At 36.7% G+C, this 17,418-nt stretch overlaps 2 pseudogenes across 2 annotated transcripts in view; both read right to left on the minus strand.

The window, feature by feature from the left end:
- Positions 1-1,169: 1,169 nt before the first annotated feature.
- On the minus strand, positions 1,170-1,770 carry LOC308509516 (large ribosomal subunit protein eL15-like; annotated as a pseudogene). Its single transcript has one exon. The product of its transcript is annotated as a large ribosomal subunit protein eL15-like (transcript).
- A 2,536-nt stretch (positions 1,771-4,306) lies between these two features.
- The window catches only part of LOC308510048 (protein DEK-like), a 383,434-nt pseudogene continuing 370,322 nt past the window's right edge, over positions 4,307-17,418 (minus strand). Inside the window, exon 3 of the transcript in view lies at positions 4,307-5,275. The product of the transcript in view is annotated as a protein DEK-like (transcript). The remainder of the gene's footprint in view (positions 5,276-17,418) is intronic.

A 17,418-nucleotide genomic window follows, 5' to 3' on the forward strand; every position in this document is an offset into this window, starting at 1 on the left:
AGTATTTTTTATGGGGACACAGAAAAGGAGCAGAGTGCAAGGGAGGAAGAGACATCAGTAGGTATTTCCTGCTGGGGGACTCTGCAGTTAGCATTTGAGGTTAGGGAAATTGAACAGTGGTACTAGTTCAGAAATATGTTTTCTTTAATTTTGATATAACATGTATATATATGGTTTTTAGTTTTGCACTCCTCTTCCACAGAATTTATTTTGCACCTGTTATACCAAACAGCATTTTAAGTACTGACATATAAACTCACTAATGAGTAAAGCAAAAACAAAAGTATTTGTCTTATGAGAAACAAAATAACACCATCGTTTACTCTTCAAACATTATTGCACTTTAACTTTCATAATTTGACAATGCATTCATGAAAGAATCTGCAGTCTACTAGTTTTAACAGATAAAGAATACTTTTAAGCCGACATGACTGTCTTTATTTTTTTAGGTATACTTTGTTTATAACTATAAAAGCTAAGATACATGCATTAATATTGACTGAAGAGAATTTGTAGACATGGAAATAAAATTCAATGTTCAGTTCTGTTTCTCAGAAGCTGTGTATACTCTTAATACAAAAATTTAATGACAAATTGAGATACGAAAAGATTCATGCTTGACTCTATAGAAATGAAATATATCATTTTTCTTACAAAGTACAAATAATCCTTAAGCATTAAGTCTTATTTATGTGATAACAATTTCAATTCAATTACCTAGTTAATGCAGTAAAGAAATCAATAGAACTGATTTTATTTGTTAAATTAATGATTTCTAATTGCTTGGCTCATAATTATGTATCTGTCACTGAAAAATGGGATATTATAAAATTTAAAATAACAACTCTTTCTTTATAGCAGGGCTTACAAAGAAAGTTTTGTAAGAACAGAATTTTATCTTCAAGGACGTTTTATGAGAAATTCCAACATACAAAACCAGATGAGACTGTAGAATCCAACTTGAAAAGCATTGCTTCACCAGGTTAACACATATGAGATTGTTTTAGTCCCTCAGAATGGCTGTAATATGCATTAGCCACCTTAATGGGAGAAACAGGGACTTCTGTTAATATCATGTTATGTAGTAGGCCTCCCATAAGCAAGGTCAAATTAGGACATGACTGTCTTTAATTGTTTACTAGGTAAGAATTTTACAAACATTACTCATATTAGCGGTAACCGTGGAGCTGGAGAGCACTGCGCCTTCTCCAAGCTGCACGGTGAGAACCACTAACAGAATGGTGGTTGTGGCCCTTTCGAAGGCCACGGCTCTTGCGGCCTGCAGATGTCAGCTTCGCATCTCCCTGTGCGTGTGGACTGGTTTTGTGATCCAGTGGGTGTCAGGATTCCGTCTGATAGCTTTACGGAATGGATCAGTGAGGATAACCTCAAAGAATTTGTACTCAGAATCTTCACCAACCCAGTAAGAATTCAGGACTCTCAGAGCCCCACAGTTCTCTCCTCGGCAATGGACTGATGGCTTCGAGCAAACCATCTGGTTAATACCGTGATGGACTGGCTTGCCATAGGCTGCACCCTTAGAAACTGGGCGTTTGTGGCCCCGATAGTGCACACAAATCTGATAGATGATGACCTAACCTTACGTGGCCTTGTCTCCCAGCCTGCGCGATTTGTCGGGCTGGGTGGGGCGGAGGGCCTGGTGGAACGCAGAGAGCTGGCGGTATGCCAGCAGCGCACCCGGAGAAGAACCCACATTACCTCGGATTGCTGCTTCCTCCATAGCTCCTGGATGTACTTGTAAATGCCCATCTTGGCTTACTTGATGGCCGTGGCCAGAAAACAAAGAGCCTTTCTACTACCTGAGGGAACATATTTTCCAAACCATAAATTGGGACATCTGCTTGACAGACATATATGAAATTATGAACACATAGGACAAAATCATCAGGAAAAAAATAATAAAGCATAGCCACACAGAAGACAGTGTAGGTGATAATAAAAATTAGTTAAACAAAATTTATATAGTGCTTATGAAATACTAGGTAGTATCCTAGGTTTCAGGAATTAACTCATGTAATAGGTACAAAAACTCAATCACATAGGTCCAATGTTAATTCCTATTTTACAGATGAGGAAATTGAGGCACAACCTTCTAGGTGGCAGAACAAGCTGTGAAATTAGTCTTATTCTAGAATCCATATTCTTTTTTTGATTTATTATTTTTATTGACAAGGTTTATAGGAACACATTAAATATTTAAAATATAAGGCCAATTCTTAGGTCTCATTTAGTTTATTCCATTCATTTGTATTCTCTAATGTATTAACAACTTTATCAAGAAACAAGCCAAAACTGAAAATCCCTGTTAACTGTCAATAAACACTCCATTGGTTTATCAAAGTCGTAAGTCTCTCATAAGCAGCATGTTTTACTTTAAAATTTGGAGATTATTTAATAAAACTGATTAAGACAGTCAATTTAAAAGACAAGTTAGTCTCATTCAGGGGTGGTCTATATGTTGATCAACTAGAATCTTGACTGGCCCAAATTAAAAACCCAATTGTTCTAATTCCACAAATATATTAAATTTCTTTCATGTTAACAATAAGTCTGTTGTCACTTTTGAGAAATACTTTGTCAGAGATACCCACTATTGCCTACACATTATCTTCTGGCATTCTCCTGGTACTTTCCATCACAATTGTAAAGGTGGCCGGGTTCCCTGTAAATATCAGCATTTTTATGTGGGCAAAAGCAGTTAATAAAAATCAATCATGCATTTTAAGCCAAATGTGCTTGTAAGTAATCCCACTCTTTTGCAAATTTGTGAAGTTTCGATGTGTTGATATTAGCCTATCCTTAGTATAAAATGTATCTATAGACTCTGTTGCCCAGTTAACACTAAAACTACAAATTGACACTTTTAAGGCAAAGCAGAGAACTCTGTTCCTTCACTGCTTTCATTGAATTCCGACTTTCACTGACACTTCATAGTTTATAACTGTAAAGATAACTCCCTATGAGTTTAAAAATTAATCTACACAAAAGAAATATTAAAAAAAAATATATGCAACAAATTTGTTTTTAAAAATACAAAAATACTATCTGTCATTTTGTCATGCTGACAATTTGACATATATGCACGTGCAGGAGAAAAGTTCCAATTTAGTAACCAGGGCAGCTGAAGCTTGTATATTCTTTTTTTTTTTAATAGAATTTCCTCAATGATTTTCTTTTTTTTTTTAAAGATTTTATTGGGGAAGGGAACAGGACTGTATTGGGGAACAGTGTGTACTTCCAGGCCTTTTTTCCAAGTCAAGTTGTTGTCCTTTCAATCTTAGTTGTGGAGGGCGCAGCTCAGCTCCAGGTCCAGTTCCCGTTTCTAGTTGCAAGGGACACAGCCCACCATCCCTTGGGGGAGTCAAATCGGCAACCTTGTGGTTGAGACTACGCACTCCAACCAACTGAGCTCAGTGGCAGCTCAGCTCAGCGGCAGCTTAGCTCAAGGTGCTGTGTTCAATCTTAGTTGCAGGGGGCAGAGCCCACCATCCCTTGTGGGACTCGAGGAATTGAACTGGCAACCTTGTGGTTGAGAGCCCACTGGCCCATGTGGGAATCGAACCAGCAGCCTTCGGAGTTAGGAGCATGGAGCTCTAACTGCCTGAGCCACCGGGCCAGCCCAAGTTTGTATATTCTTAATTGATGAACACACGGTCACTGAGGTTTTACACTGACAGAGAGATGTGTACATATTCAAAATATTTCTTATACTAAATACTGCAACAGTCTCTGCTTGTATGAATGTCAATCATAATAGTTTCTGTTCTACTTGATTAAAAGTATGTCTTTTTTTTAAAATTAAAGTTTATTGGGGTGATAATTGTTTGTAAAGTTACATAGATTTCAGGTGTACAATTCTGTATTACATCATCTATAAATCCCATTGTGTGTTCACCACCCAGAGTCAGTTCTCCTTCCATCACCATATATTTGATCCCCTTTACCCTCATCTACCACCCCTCCTCTAAAAGTATGTCTTTAGCTAATGGTAAGTGCACTAAAAACTACAAAAGTTCAAGAGTCTGTGTTCTTTTATAAAGAAATACAAAATGTACAAAATACAACTATAAAGGCAAGGAACATTGACTGCCATGCAAAATTTTAAACTAAAAACTGCATAGAAATGCAATTTAAAATGGCAAACTCAAATTTATGTTAATACTCAAGATAAAAAAAAAGTCAGCAGTAAGTTCTATCAACAATTCTTGCAAAGATTTAGAAAAAGAAATACATTCTCTTTGCTGGAATAATGGTGTAAATCAGATCTTGAAGTCTATGGAACAAGTCATCTGTCTCTAGAAATTAGCTCTTTAACAGTCATTTTTATGAAACCTTTTCTTTCATTTAAATCAGAAGCAGTATAATTTTCATATACCTTTTCCAAATCTGCTTCATTGTAACTTCCTCCAAGTTACCACTGGCAAATAATGTCTTTACAGTTTGTTTCCTTTAACTCTTCATCTGTAGGAGGTTTCTTCAATTTTTTAATTAAAGTTTGATCATCTGAACTATCCTCTGCTTCCCTTTCTTTTCTTTTCTTTTTTTCTTTTTTTTGAATTGTTTTGATTCTTCTTGGTGGTGCTGCTATCTGCTTTCTTCACATTAGCTCTCTTTACAGATTTTTTACTTTTAGAAGGGGCTTTCTGTTTAGGTTTTCACTTTCATTATCTTCATCCCCTGAAGTTTCTTCCTTGTTTTTCCTTTCATCACTGATAGATTCATCTGACAGGATTTCAGGACATGTGGTTTGCTTAGCTTACCTTGCCACTCCAGAACTGTTCTGTGCCTTTGCCAGAAGTGTTTTTAAATTTTGGCAGTGGTTTGCCAGAAGGCTTTGAATGCATTAAAAAATTCAAGATCCCCTTCACCAGTTCACTATTTACACCTGATCTTTCCAAATCAAGAACGTCACAGATGCTCTTTAACATGGCATTTTTAAATTTTTTCAACATTTCTTTACTCTTTTTATATGGGGTACTTCCTTTTTCAAATGGAAAGCAACTAAACTGACCCACATTCTTCTTTAATGAGGACACAGTGCCTGGTCTGTTGTAAAATAGTTTATGTAGATTTGTAACTTCATCTATTTTCTTCTTACTCAGAAAGAAATATGCCTTTCAATTTCACAAAGTTTCTGCCCCTTTCCTTGTGCAATTATAAATGGCTGTCTTTGTAAAGAAGAGACTTGCATTGTCAACCTCTCTACTTTTTTCTTTTCCCTCTTGCTTTCCACGACGAGGCTCTTTTCTTCCTCCTTGTCCAGAATCCATATTCTTTACCACTATATTATACGTCATCTAAGTACAGTCAGTGTACAAGGTTAAGTATAAAAGGCAGAAGGCTATAGTTCTTAAGTAACAAGAAGGGGCAGCCATGGCTGGTACAAGCTTATTGCATGTAAAAGATTTTTGGAGCTTTACTAAACAGTGAAGATATCACCTGCCTATCTGACTTTCATCTCCTCTAAAGACACTGATGGCAAAGTTGGAGCTACTGTCTAGCAAGTGGCCCCAATGACAAGCTCCCTGGTTACCCAGGATGCTAACTAAACAAGGAAAATGTAGAGACAGCATTGCCACTTCTCTGAAAAAACTGGCCAATGGTAGGGCCACACTCATGGCCCCATCAGCTCAAGATCCCATGGGAAATATGAGTTGTTCTTTGTGAAAATCCAATGCTTTGTTTTCTCTGTTTTATGCACTTGTAGTATATCAACAATGAGGCAGCAATTTGGGTGTCTGATAACAAATTTCAGTGTGCCCTGATTGTCAAGGACAATACAAAGTTCTTCTTAACTATTTCTGTGCAAATGATAGCAGGTTGCTAGCATATAAGATCTAACAATTAAGTTCATGAACTCATCCTAGAAAAAGTGCTACATACCTCATTGCTGAATATCACTACAGTCCAGTACACCAAATGCCAGTGCCTAGTCCCTCCTTCAAAGAAATTTTGGAACTCTTTCTGGAATGGCCATCAGAGCTGTCATCGTATTACATTTCATGTTCTGAATGTCATCAAAATGTCTTCCTTTCAATATTTCCCTCATCTTTGGGTAAAGAAAGAAGTCATTGGGTGCTCAGTTGCATAGAGAGGGTGTTCCAATACAGTTATTTGTTTCCTGGCTAAAAACTCCCTCACAGACAGTGCTGTGGAGCTGGTGCATTGTTGTGAGGCAAGAGCCATGAATTGTTGGTAAAAAGTTCAGGTCGTCTAACTTTTTCATGCAGCCTTTTCAGCACTTCCAAATAGTAAACTTCGTTAACTGTTTGCCCAGTAGATACAAATTCATAATGAATAATCCCTCTGATATCAAAAAAGTTTAGCAATATCATTGCAACAAGTTTGCAAATTTAATTTACAGACCTCTTATATCAGGACCCAAAAGGGAGAATATAGGATACTGTAAATGCCATCCCCTTCAGCAACTGGTTTGATATTTTAGACATAAATTAATTTTTTACCTATTAATTTTTGTTGAGTATTTGGAAATATATGTCATTCCATTACCTTGAGGATACTATGCTATTAGACAGTGTTAGTATTGTCAGAATTGGAGGTTACATTGAGCTGGATTCCAAGAACTTGGACACAGGGAAGATAACATAACATCAAAGTTAAATGTAAGATCAACACAGGAAGGATCTGAGCAGGCAAATCCTAATTCACCTGAAAGAAACAGGACTGTTCCTAGGGCAACCAATCTTACATTAACAAGGAAGAATGTATTAAAATATCTATAGAATAGATTTTTATTCAAAAGAGAGTTAATCATCCTAGAGGCACAGAAAAAAATGGAGAGTTGGTGAGGTGAAGTAGGACACAACCATAGGTACAATACAAGAGAAAAGGATTCTCAACGATTGGAGCAGGAGTACCTCTGAGCTGATGACCAGACCATCTTTGATTTGGACATAGATGTGAGGAATGGAGGGAGTAAATTTATAGGGTTTCTGATCCTCATGGATGGCACTATCCCTAATGGAAACTACATGGGACTTGAATAGACTGGGGACATTAAATAATCACAGATCCTCTTATTCTAACTTTATAAGGTAAGCAAACATTTGTTTATGATTTGACTTTCTATGTACTCCTGCATAGGAAAGGTTGTAAACTGAGGATCCAGAGGCCAAATTCAGACCAAAAAATTTTTTTCTTATGTAGTTAAATGTTCATCAATAGTTGTGAACATATGAAAATTGGGAAAGTAGTTGGGACCAATCTTAATCTTAACTCACCTCCAAATATAGAAAGTTTTTATGAGATTAAGTTCAACTTTCTAGTTAGTAGCTACTGACAATGGATAGCAGCTGCTTCATTTAAATAGGATATTTATGTTTAATTTTATCAGAATTTTCACCGTGCCCTGTGATATTATACCCAGCTGTTCACCAACTTAACTGCCAGCCCCTGTAGACTTTTGAGTTTTTATCTTCTAAGCCTAAAGAAAAATTCTCTTATTACATAAGAATTAATTTTTAGTATATGTGATAATTCCTCATTGCTAATGAATAAAGTGATCTTTGTCTAGCTTTCTATGTAGCTTGGCTGTTATAGTAATTCTGACCCGAATCCACAGAATTTTCTCTTTCTCATTGTTAAATTATAAATTATCATCCTTAGGACTATTTCAGTGATAGACACCTTTGATTCCGTGAGATTTTGCTCTAAGGACTTACTTATCCCTGGGCATAGAAATAGCTAGGATGACCTGTCTAGGCAGAGCTTCAAGTCTCCCGACATGGAGAATGAAGCCCTCCTGATGGAGGCCACTCTGTCCTTACCTAGATAACACAATTACCACTTCTGATTTTGTATAGGCAAAGAACACTGAAGGAAGAGCCACTAGAAATCGGGTACTGTGTAGCTCTATCATTAAATTGGCTATGTGGCCATGAGCAAATACCCTAATATACACCTTGGTTTCAACTTCCTCATAAATGAAATAGAAGAGTGGAAGTGAAATATCTCTGAATTTTCATCCTGCTGTGGCATTATGTAAGTCATTCAGACATACTCTAACATTCTTGAGATCATGTGCACATTGTCTGTATGATTTAGGTATGACTTAAATCCTGTCTGCGTGAAGGATTTCATGAAACCCAAATTATTGTGTTCCAGGCATATTAGCAACCATATTTATATCCAAACAGAGAAAGTTAGATTTTGAACATATTTCAGCAACATTTGGATATCTTGATGATTTTTATAAACTGTTTTTAATCATTCAGTACAACAGAATTCAAACAAAAACAACAAAATAAGCACATAAAAATATGTTTGACTTGCACAATAATAGGTAGCTGGGGAGCCAGGTACACTATTGCAAAATAGGCCTGCATATATCACACTTTACATATTTATAACTGTGTAGTTCCAGCAATATTGGCAGTTAATAGAGTGTCAATGAAAGAAAAGCTGTCTCAAAGGCTTGTTTTTATTGGACAAAAGGAGAAGAGCCAGGAAATCTAGTTTTCTTTTTGCCAAATAAAGTTAGCTGGGAGTGTAAGTCATCCGTTTTCTTTGGACATGCCACATATGTTCCTGTTTATCCAAGAGCCAACCCAACAACACCAGGATAGACTCATCTTCATTTATGTCCAAGTTGAATTTAGGAAACAGAAGCAGAGTTTTCTATATCATTATATTAAAGATTATGGATGAAGGTGATGCATTTGACCAGCAAATTGCTATAAATAAAACAAACAAGTAAAAACAAAACAAAACAAAAAAACTAAAGATTTAACATCTATACAGAATATATAGTAATTTTCATGACAGAATGGCAGAGCAGCCCAGGGAAAATTAAAATCATCTAACTCAAAAGAGATACAGGGATTTTGGTGATGGTGAGGTGGTGGAAGCAGCACAAGGAAGAATGAAGAAAGAAAAAATAAAAAAAAGATTTATTAAACATAAATGTCATGAGGTATCATGTATCTACACATATAGGTGCTTGTTTTCTACTCAACAGAATTGAAAGGAATAAAATGTGGAAGAATAAAATTATGGTTTCTCCTTTACCACAATATAATTGAGGTAAACAAGGAATACACAATTGCTTTAAGTCTTAAATAATATAATAATGCAACTACAATTAGAAAATGATAAGAAGAATGTGACATAGAATTGGTAGTAAAAATCTTTTCATGATCAGGACTAGAGAAGTAGTAAATGGGGCTTAGGTTTTGTCCATGGTCCACGAGGCAAAATTGTGGGGCACAGATGGTGTCATGGGCAGGAAATTCACTAAGATATACCAAGAGCAAAATTGTGCAGGAATTCCGAAGCAAGTCTGTTAAGAGGATCCAAAGATTAGTCACTAGGGCAAAAAAATGAGATAGTCGAAGACAAAGAGTTCTAGGTGATCCTATATTGAATGTGCATTACACCTCTGTGGCCGAACACTCTTTAAATAGGGTACGTGTCTGTCTCTGTGTGTCTTGCTATATTAGTTATTTATTAGTATTAGTTATCTATCTGTACATAAATTACCTCCAAAAACTTAGCAGCTTGAAAGTACAAATGATAACTCACATTTTTTAAAAAAGATTTTGATTAAAATATAGCCAATGTACAATATTAGTTTCAGGTATACACTATAGTATTTCAACATTTATATATCTAAAAAAAAGGATTGCCATGATAAGTACAACCATCTCACTTTACACCATGTTACCACAATATTATAGACTATATTCCCTATGCTATACATTACATCCCCACAGTGTCTTTCATGATGTTTAGTCAAGATGTCAATCATGGCTGCAGTCATTTGACGGCTTGACTGTGGCTGTGAGGTCTGTTTCAATCACCCACATGGCTATTGGCAGGGGGTTTCAGTTCCTTGCCACATGGGCCTCTATCTAGGGTTGCTTGAGTGGCAACTGGCAACTGGCTTCCTTACAGTGAGTGATGAGAGAGAGAGAGAGAGAGAGGGAGAGAGAGAGAAGTCACAATGCCTTTTGAGTCTAATAAGACTGGTCATGTGACAACAGCTCTGTCACCTTTCTACAGCCCACAGGAGAAGGAAATTAGACTCCATTCTTTGAAGATAGGTGTATCAGAGAATTTGTGGGCATATTTTAAAGCCAGCACAGTGTGATAAAAATATATGCTATCACCTGAAAGTGAATGGGAGTTATTGGCTAAGGCTTCTTGCAAGACATGTGTATCAATCAGGATCTTAGCAGGAAGTAGATAATTTCAGGAAGGTTTGATAAAAGGACCATTTATAAACATGCATTTGGGGTATATGGAAGCAACAGGAAGAGTATATTACTACAGAACTAATAACAATCATCACTGTCCTAAGAGACCAAGGAATGGAGCAATTCCTGGAACACAGAGGAAAGGATTCCTGTGGAGATGGCTGCCTTTGGTTGAAGGATGCAGCCAGGAAGGGAAAAGTGCAATACATACCACAATCTCCCTCTCCTCTTTCTTCCTCTCCTATCTCTGCCAGGATTCCCCTTTGGCCAAACTTCACTGACAGCTAGAAGTCAAGGCTGCCTGTTGATGTAGTCCATCGGCCATCTGGGTAGAGGTCAGGGTGGAAAAGTGTGGAGAGTGGATCTGAAAAGGCAGACAGAGGATCTCTTTCATTAGATGAGAATTTAACTTGACTTGAAGGATGAGTTAGAAGCAGAGCTATTAGTAGTTGGATTGTATGTTAAGTGAAAATGATCAGGATAAGCAAATGTTGTGGGATTAGAAAAATAATTAAAAGTCAACTAAAACAAATTATGTCGTATGGAGAGGCTGAAATAGGCTGGATAGGGTTATGGATGAAGCCATGTATGGAGGATCCTGGGAGAGACATGGGTTTAGACGGTCTGTGAGAAGCAGTACTTGACAGTTTTTAAGCTTAGATGTGCCAAGACAATAGGAATGGGAGAGGTGGGGAAAATCTCAGAGACATGTGTCTGTTTAGAAAGCAGGAATAAATGAAATAATGTCGATAAAAAATTTAGTTTTGAAAAACTTTTCAGGTAAAATCAATAGTAAGTATTAATGGTCAAATGAATAAAAATGTGAATTTTTTAGAATGAGATATCCATGTTTACAGAATCATGCTCAGTCTACAATTTGCCAGAACTGCAAGCAAAGTAAGCTTACAATTATAAATACTTTAATTTAGAAAAATTATGTCATACTACAGTATGAACCTAGGGACGAAAACAGTGTTATAACAGAAACAATCATGCCAAAATAGAGTGAGAGATCTGTTCTTTGGAGATCTGTTCTTTGATGTCAGCATGGCTGAAGGTGTGGTTTGAGTACACAGTGTATTCGAGCATTCATCTATGGTCTGGGTACTTAGTACCGCAGGAAAGTCTTGTGAGATTCATAGAATCCTTAATTTCTAATTTGATTTGAAACACCCAGAAATTGCAGTGTTTCATATCTATAGAGACTTCAGTGAAGGCAAACATTAGTAGTAGGAAGAAACATTGGCATTTATGCCATGGTTTAGAAAAAAATAGAAGTATGATAAGAGTTTACAATGAAACCTGCTTGAATGCACTTACCACATCTGACCTGCTATCAAAACAGTAAATCAAAGGGGAAAAGTAGCAATAAACACTTAGTGATTGCTAGTGCAGAGTGGGACATGCAAGTGATATATGACTGATTATACTCAGTGACACTTTAATATTACGTATTACAGTAAAGCCTGTTTCACATGGCAGGATGTCAACCATAAATTTCCTAATTGCATTTCCACACATTTACGTTGAATGTAGAGATAATCGATGTTAACACAAAAGACCAGGGAGTGCTTGCTGAGTTTAGGGGGGAAAGAAAAAAGAGGATGTTACATTTTGAATGAGTGTACTTTGATTTGTAGGTTCTTTCCTGATAGTTTGAAAATTACCAGTTTAGTTAAGAGTGTTGTAACAATTAGTCAGGATAAGGATAAGGGGTAAAGTGTGATACTTATTCAAAGCTTACCTAACAAGCATAATTGACTGTTACTATTTTTAGGGCTTAAAACTTGTTGTGCAGGACCTTCCAGAAACTGTGTGTCTCAGAAGAATGACACTGAAAATATGAAAAATGTTAATATAATGCTACTTGCATTCATTCACTCAAATTTTTGAGTAGTTAGGAATTGCAAGTCATAGTAAAGTGTTGAAAACACAATATGTTCTTAGCATTAATGATTGCAAGGTAGCAGTTCTTGCTTTTAATAAATAAACACAAATGATTAATTTACCATGGTCATAAGTGCTACAATGATCTGTTCAGATGCTAAGAAAAAACAGCAATGAAAGATTAGCAATGGCCTAATATGCTGTTAGAGGATGTTAAGCTCTGTTAGTCCTAGCTTCACAACTAACACCTCCCTCTTTGATAGAAAATCAACACTTAAAATGAGGAAGATAGCACAAGCAAATAAACAACCAATAATTAACATCTCTTTCGCAGTTAAGCTTTTCCTTAAATTAAAGAATAAAATTCCACCTTGTAGATCTTCATGTGTCTATGGGAACCAATGAAACAATCAGGAAGGTCTTTGGTGTGAGGGAAAACTAGCTTCAGTGTTTTCTCAGTGATACCTGAGAAATAGTGACCCCCTCCCCTCACGATCTTTTTATTAAGAGTCACATGTGGAAAAGAAGATGAATCGGAAGTAGTCCTATTCCATGGTTATTAAAGATAAACTCAATCCAGTAGAATTTATATCTTAATGATTAATTCTGCTTCTGTCCTGTGCTACTGTTTATCTTGTCAGAAGAGGAAGAAAAGGAGGCAAATGATGGACTGGGTGTATGGCAAGAGTTCTACCCCCAAGTTAGCTGGGTCAAGCACAAAAAGGGAAGTGGAAGAGACTCAGGGGGTTAGAAAGATGCGAAGTGTAATTTCCAAAAGTAAAAGAGGCCAGAATGAAAGGTTTGGGACTCAACAGAGTCTTAAAACATCATTTTGCTCATACAATTAATTATCAAACCTGTGATTGGATTATTTGAAAGCTTGGAAAATTAGTAGTGCTATGGTGTGTACTCATATATGTGTGCATGTATGTGTGTGTAATGTACACACACTTATGATTTGAAATAATCTATTCCAATTGGAAATCATATAAATAAAAAAATATCAAAGAGGAAACATCCAAATAGCTTAAGAAAAGGGAAATGCTATCGTATAAGCAGCCATTCTCCACCTGCAGCTGGGTAATAAAACAGCACAGGTCATAAAGAGGCCGCCCAAGACACTGCCTGACGGACTTGAGACTCAATCCTCCCAAAGGCCTCATCTCATTTGGGGCTTAGGTTTTCCTGCAAATCATGGTAATTGGTAATCAGCTCACACAGCTGTGAACCACAGCTCACAGGTACAGAGGGAACAAATTTGAAGTTGAGCATCTCTGTTGGAAAGAGAAGGGAAGTGACTTGTTTATGTACCATTTCATCACTTTCCCCAAAAGGCACTAGTCCCAGGTTTGCGTTCCATTAAAGGTATAGTGACATGGTTTTAAAGCATTGGCCTCTTATTAGAATTAGGGAATTTGGATTCAATTCTAAGTTAAAAAATCATGAAATGTTAGTTCTGCAAGGAAACTAGGTATAATCAAATTAATTCAATTTTCCCCATTTATAGGTGAGAATCCTTTGACCTAGAGATGTTAAACAGTTTGCCAAGTTAGTTAATGATGGCATCTGGACTAGAATCTCCAGTAGCCTGTATTACCACTTCTATGTTATTCGCCCATTCAGGAAAAATATTCCTGGAACCTTGAGGCTGATGCCAGTCAACTTTAGCAATCTCCTTTCCTCTATGTCCTCATATTTATTATGTTCAAGGTTTTCCTACATACATTGAGAACTCTGTCATATGGTTTATCATTTTTGGTTTGCCATCCTTAGTCCTGCTCTCATCGAGGTTATTTCCCTAACCACATAGACTGTTAACCCAATTTGCTAAATTCAGATTTTCTTTCTACCTTTCTTATTTATTTTCACTTTCTATCAGCAACCAACTCTCATGATGCCCTCCTGAACCATTTATTCCCTAGAACTACATAATGTTTGAAGTCACAAAATCTAACATCGTAATTTCTGATTATAACTCCTTCTGGGTAGTACATCATCATTCCACTCACATTCATTACAGGGTAAGCTGTCTGAAACAGACAGACCCCAGAATCCAAGGGCTTTGCCTCATGTAATAATTTAAAAGTGGGTGGTCTAGGGAGGCAGATGGCTCTATTCTACAAGGTCATCAAAGGACCCTAATTCCTTCTATCTTGTAGTTCTGCTGCCTTGTAGGTTTCTTCACATATTTGAAGTTGGTTTGCTGCTATTAAATATACTTTCCAGCACTCAGAAAGAAGAGAGAGAAGGAAGGACTAGCATCTTTTTTACTAAAGGATATTACCAAAAAGTTGCTCATATTTCTCATACCCATATCTTATTGGCTAAAGCTTGGTCACATTGTCATACTTAGTGACTTAGTCCATTTGAGTTGCTCTACCAAAATACTATAGACTAGGTGGTTTATAAACAAAAGAAAGTTATTTCTCACAATTCTGGAGATTGAGAAGTCCAAGATCAAGGTGCCAGTAGATTTGATGTCTGGTGAGAACCCACTTCCTGGTTCATAAATAGTTGTTTTCTTGCTGGATTTTCACATGGTGGAAGAGGCCAGGTAGCTCTCTGAGATCTCTTTTATAAGGGTACTAACACCATTTATGAATGTCTCACCCTCAAGACTTAAGCACTTTCCAAATGCTCCAATTCCAAATGCTATTACTTTGGGGATTAGGTATCAACATACAGATTTTAAGGGGATATAAACATTCAGTCTATAGCACCTAGCTAAAAAGGAACATGAAGAAATGTATCCCTAGCTGAGCAATCTTGTTTGAAGCCAAAAATTGGGATATTCTATTCCTGAAAAGAAGAAAGATGAAAAATTTTTTTAGGACACAGTTAGCTGCTTCTGCTATAACTCTCACTGCACTTGAATTCATTGACTTCATTGGAATCTCCAGTTACTTGATCCAATATTTATAGCCAAGTTTATCAGTCCCTTTCTGAACTTACATCCTTTCTCCCAAATACGGATCCTATGGAACACGAGCTTAAACTATATCTCACTAACCGTTTCAAAAGCTTATCTCAGTTACCTTCTGCATCATCTCCTAATTTATCATTGTGCACTCCTACTTTAAAGTAGATTAGTGACTCTGGAGAAAAAAAATCATGCAACTCTTCTCATAGGTGTTGATAGACTGGTGGTTGCCAATCTAGTAGGGGTCATCACATTTAAATATCAACCGAATCTGCTAAACTGTAAGCTCTTCCCAAACAAGAGTTAATTAATCTTTTTTAGTTTTATGTTCATTGCCTAGTTGTCTGGCTCTGAATTAATTAAAAAAATTGTTTGTTGAATGAATATGGGAATACTAGTGTCTTTCCAACTTTGAAAATTTATTAGCATTTTAAATTAGCCTTTTGAATTTTATGTTTTAGAGGCAGCATTGCCCTTATGTTTTTACATGTTTCTTTTTAATTTTTTAAATATTCGTTTAAGGTGTACAAAACAACATAATAATTAGACATTTACACCCCTCACAAAGTGATAGCCTCTCAAGTCTACTACCCTTCTGCACTCCTGTATAGCTATTACAATACCATTGACTATATTCCCTATGCTGTATTTTACATCTCATGACTATATATATATACTGGGGGTGCCAAAAAATGTATACAAGTGGACACTTTGGTCAATGTTGCTCAAGGAGTAGTTCGCCGTAATCAGAAGTGTCTGGACACTGATGGTAACCACTTTGAGTACTTCTTGTAATTGCAGAAGTCAGACATGACTTGTATTCATCTTTTGTTATGGTTATATATTGAGTATTATAATGTTAATACAGTTTTCCTTTCTTAAAATCTGTATGCATTTTTTTGGCACCGTGTGTGTGTGTGTGTGTGTGTGTGTGTGTGTGTGTGTGTGTGTGAACTATAATTAATTATAGTTGACATTCAATAGTATTCTACATCAGCTTCAGGTGTACAGTGCAGTGGTCAGGCATCGCACAATCTATGAAGTGATCCCCCTGATAAGTCCAGTACCATCTGGCACTCTACAAAATCTTTATAACATTATTGATTATATTCCCCAGACTGTATTTCACATCCCCATTACTATTTTGTGACTACCAATTTGTACTTGGCCCTTGTAAATGATGCTGCAGTTTACATATGGAGACACATGTCCCTTCGGAGTAGTGTTTTGGGTTTCTTCAGATAAATACTCAGAAATGGAATTACTGGGTTCTTCTTTGTCTCTTGTTATAGCCTTTGCTTTAAGGTCTATTCTTTCTGGTGTAAGTACTGTGACCGCAACTTTTTTTTTTTTTTTAATTTCCATTATCATGAAATATCTTTTTATGTTCCCTATCTCTTTGTTGAAGTTCTCATTGAGATAACTGAGCATCCTTATGAGCACTATTTTGGACTCTGCATCTCGTTGATTGCTTGTCTCCATTTTTAGTTCTTTTTTTGAGCTTTGTTCTGTTCTTTCATTTGGACATGTTTCTTTGTCTCTCCACTATTGGTGGGGATGTATATTGGTAAAACCACTATGAAAAACCTGGAGTTTTCTCTAAAAATTAAAAGTAGCACTGAGACAGGATAGTTAGCATGTTGCTAGGTAGATGGGGGGTCCCTGGTGGAATAAACAAAAAAGCAGCCATATCCTGAAATTCCAGGTCCTGAAATGTCTCCTTTACTCCAGGACAGAGACATGAGAATATGCCTCGAGGTTAATAAATTATCTCAAATCCCTTCGGCTGGACAAAGGAGCAGATCTGATAGACAGGAATGGGTTAGCTCATTAATCCCTTCAGGATGGGAAAACAGGACAAACCTGATAGGTGAATTCAATTAGAAGGCTCCAGCCCCATTCCCCAAGCAGGTAAGAGAAGGTATATAAGTAAGAACTTTTGCCTCAGTCACTGGGCACCCCCATTTGGGACCCCCTCCCGCATGGGAGCTGCAACCTCTTCTGTCTCTAATAAACTATCCTCCTTTACAACTTTTTGCCTCTCCCTGGTTCATGTGTCCATTCTTTGGCTTCACGAGACACAATCCTGGCCCACACCCAGAAACTGTCGGCAGATCCAACATCATTTGGGGACTCACAGAGAAATATTCATTACTTCAGCACTACCATATAATCTAGCAATTCCACATCTGTGTATTAATTCAAAGCAAACAAAAATACTAAGAAAGATATATGCACTCCCATGATCACTGCAGCATTATGTACAAGAGTAAAGATATGGAAGCAACCTAAGTGTCCATCAATGGATAAATGGATAAAAAAGATGTGGTATATGGAATGGAATAGTATTCAGCCATAAAAAGAAGGATATCTTGC

Source organism: Rhinolophus hipposideros, assembly GCF_964194185.1.
Source record: "Rhinolophus hipposideros genome assembly, chromosome: 2".
Lineage (NCBI taxonomy): Eukaryota > Metazoa > Chordata > Mammalia > Chiroptera > Rhinolophidae > Rhinolophus > Rhinolophus hipposideros.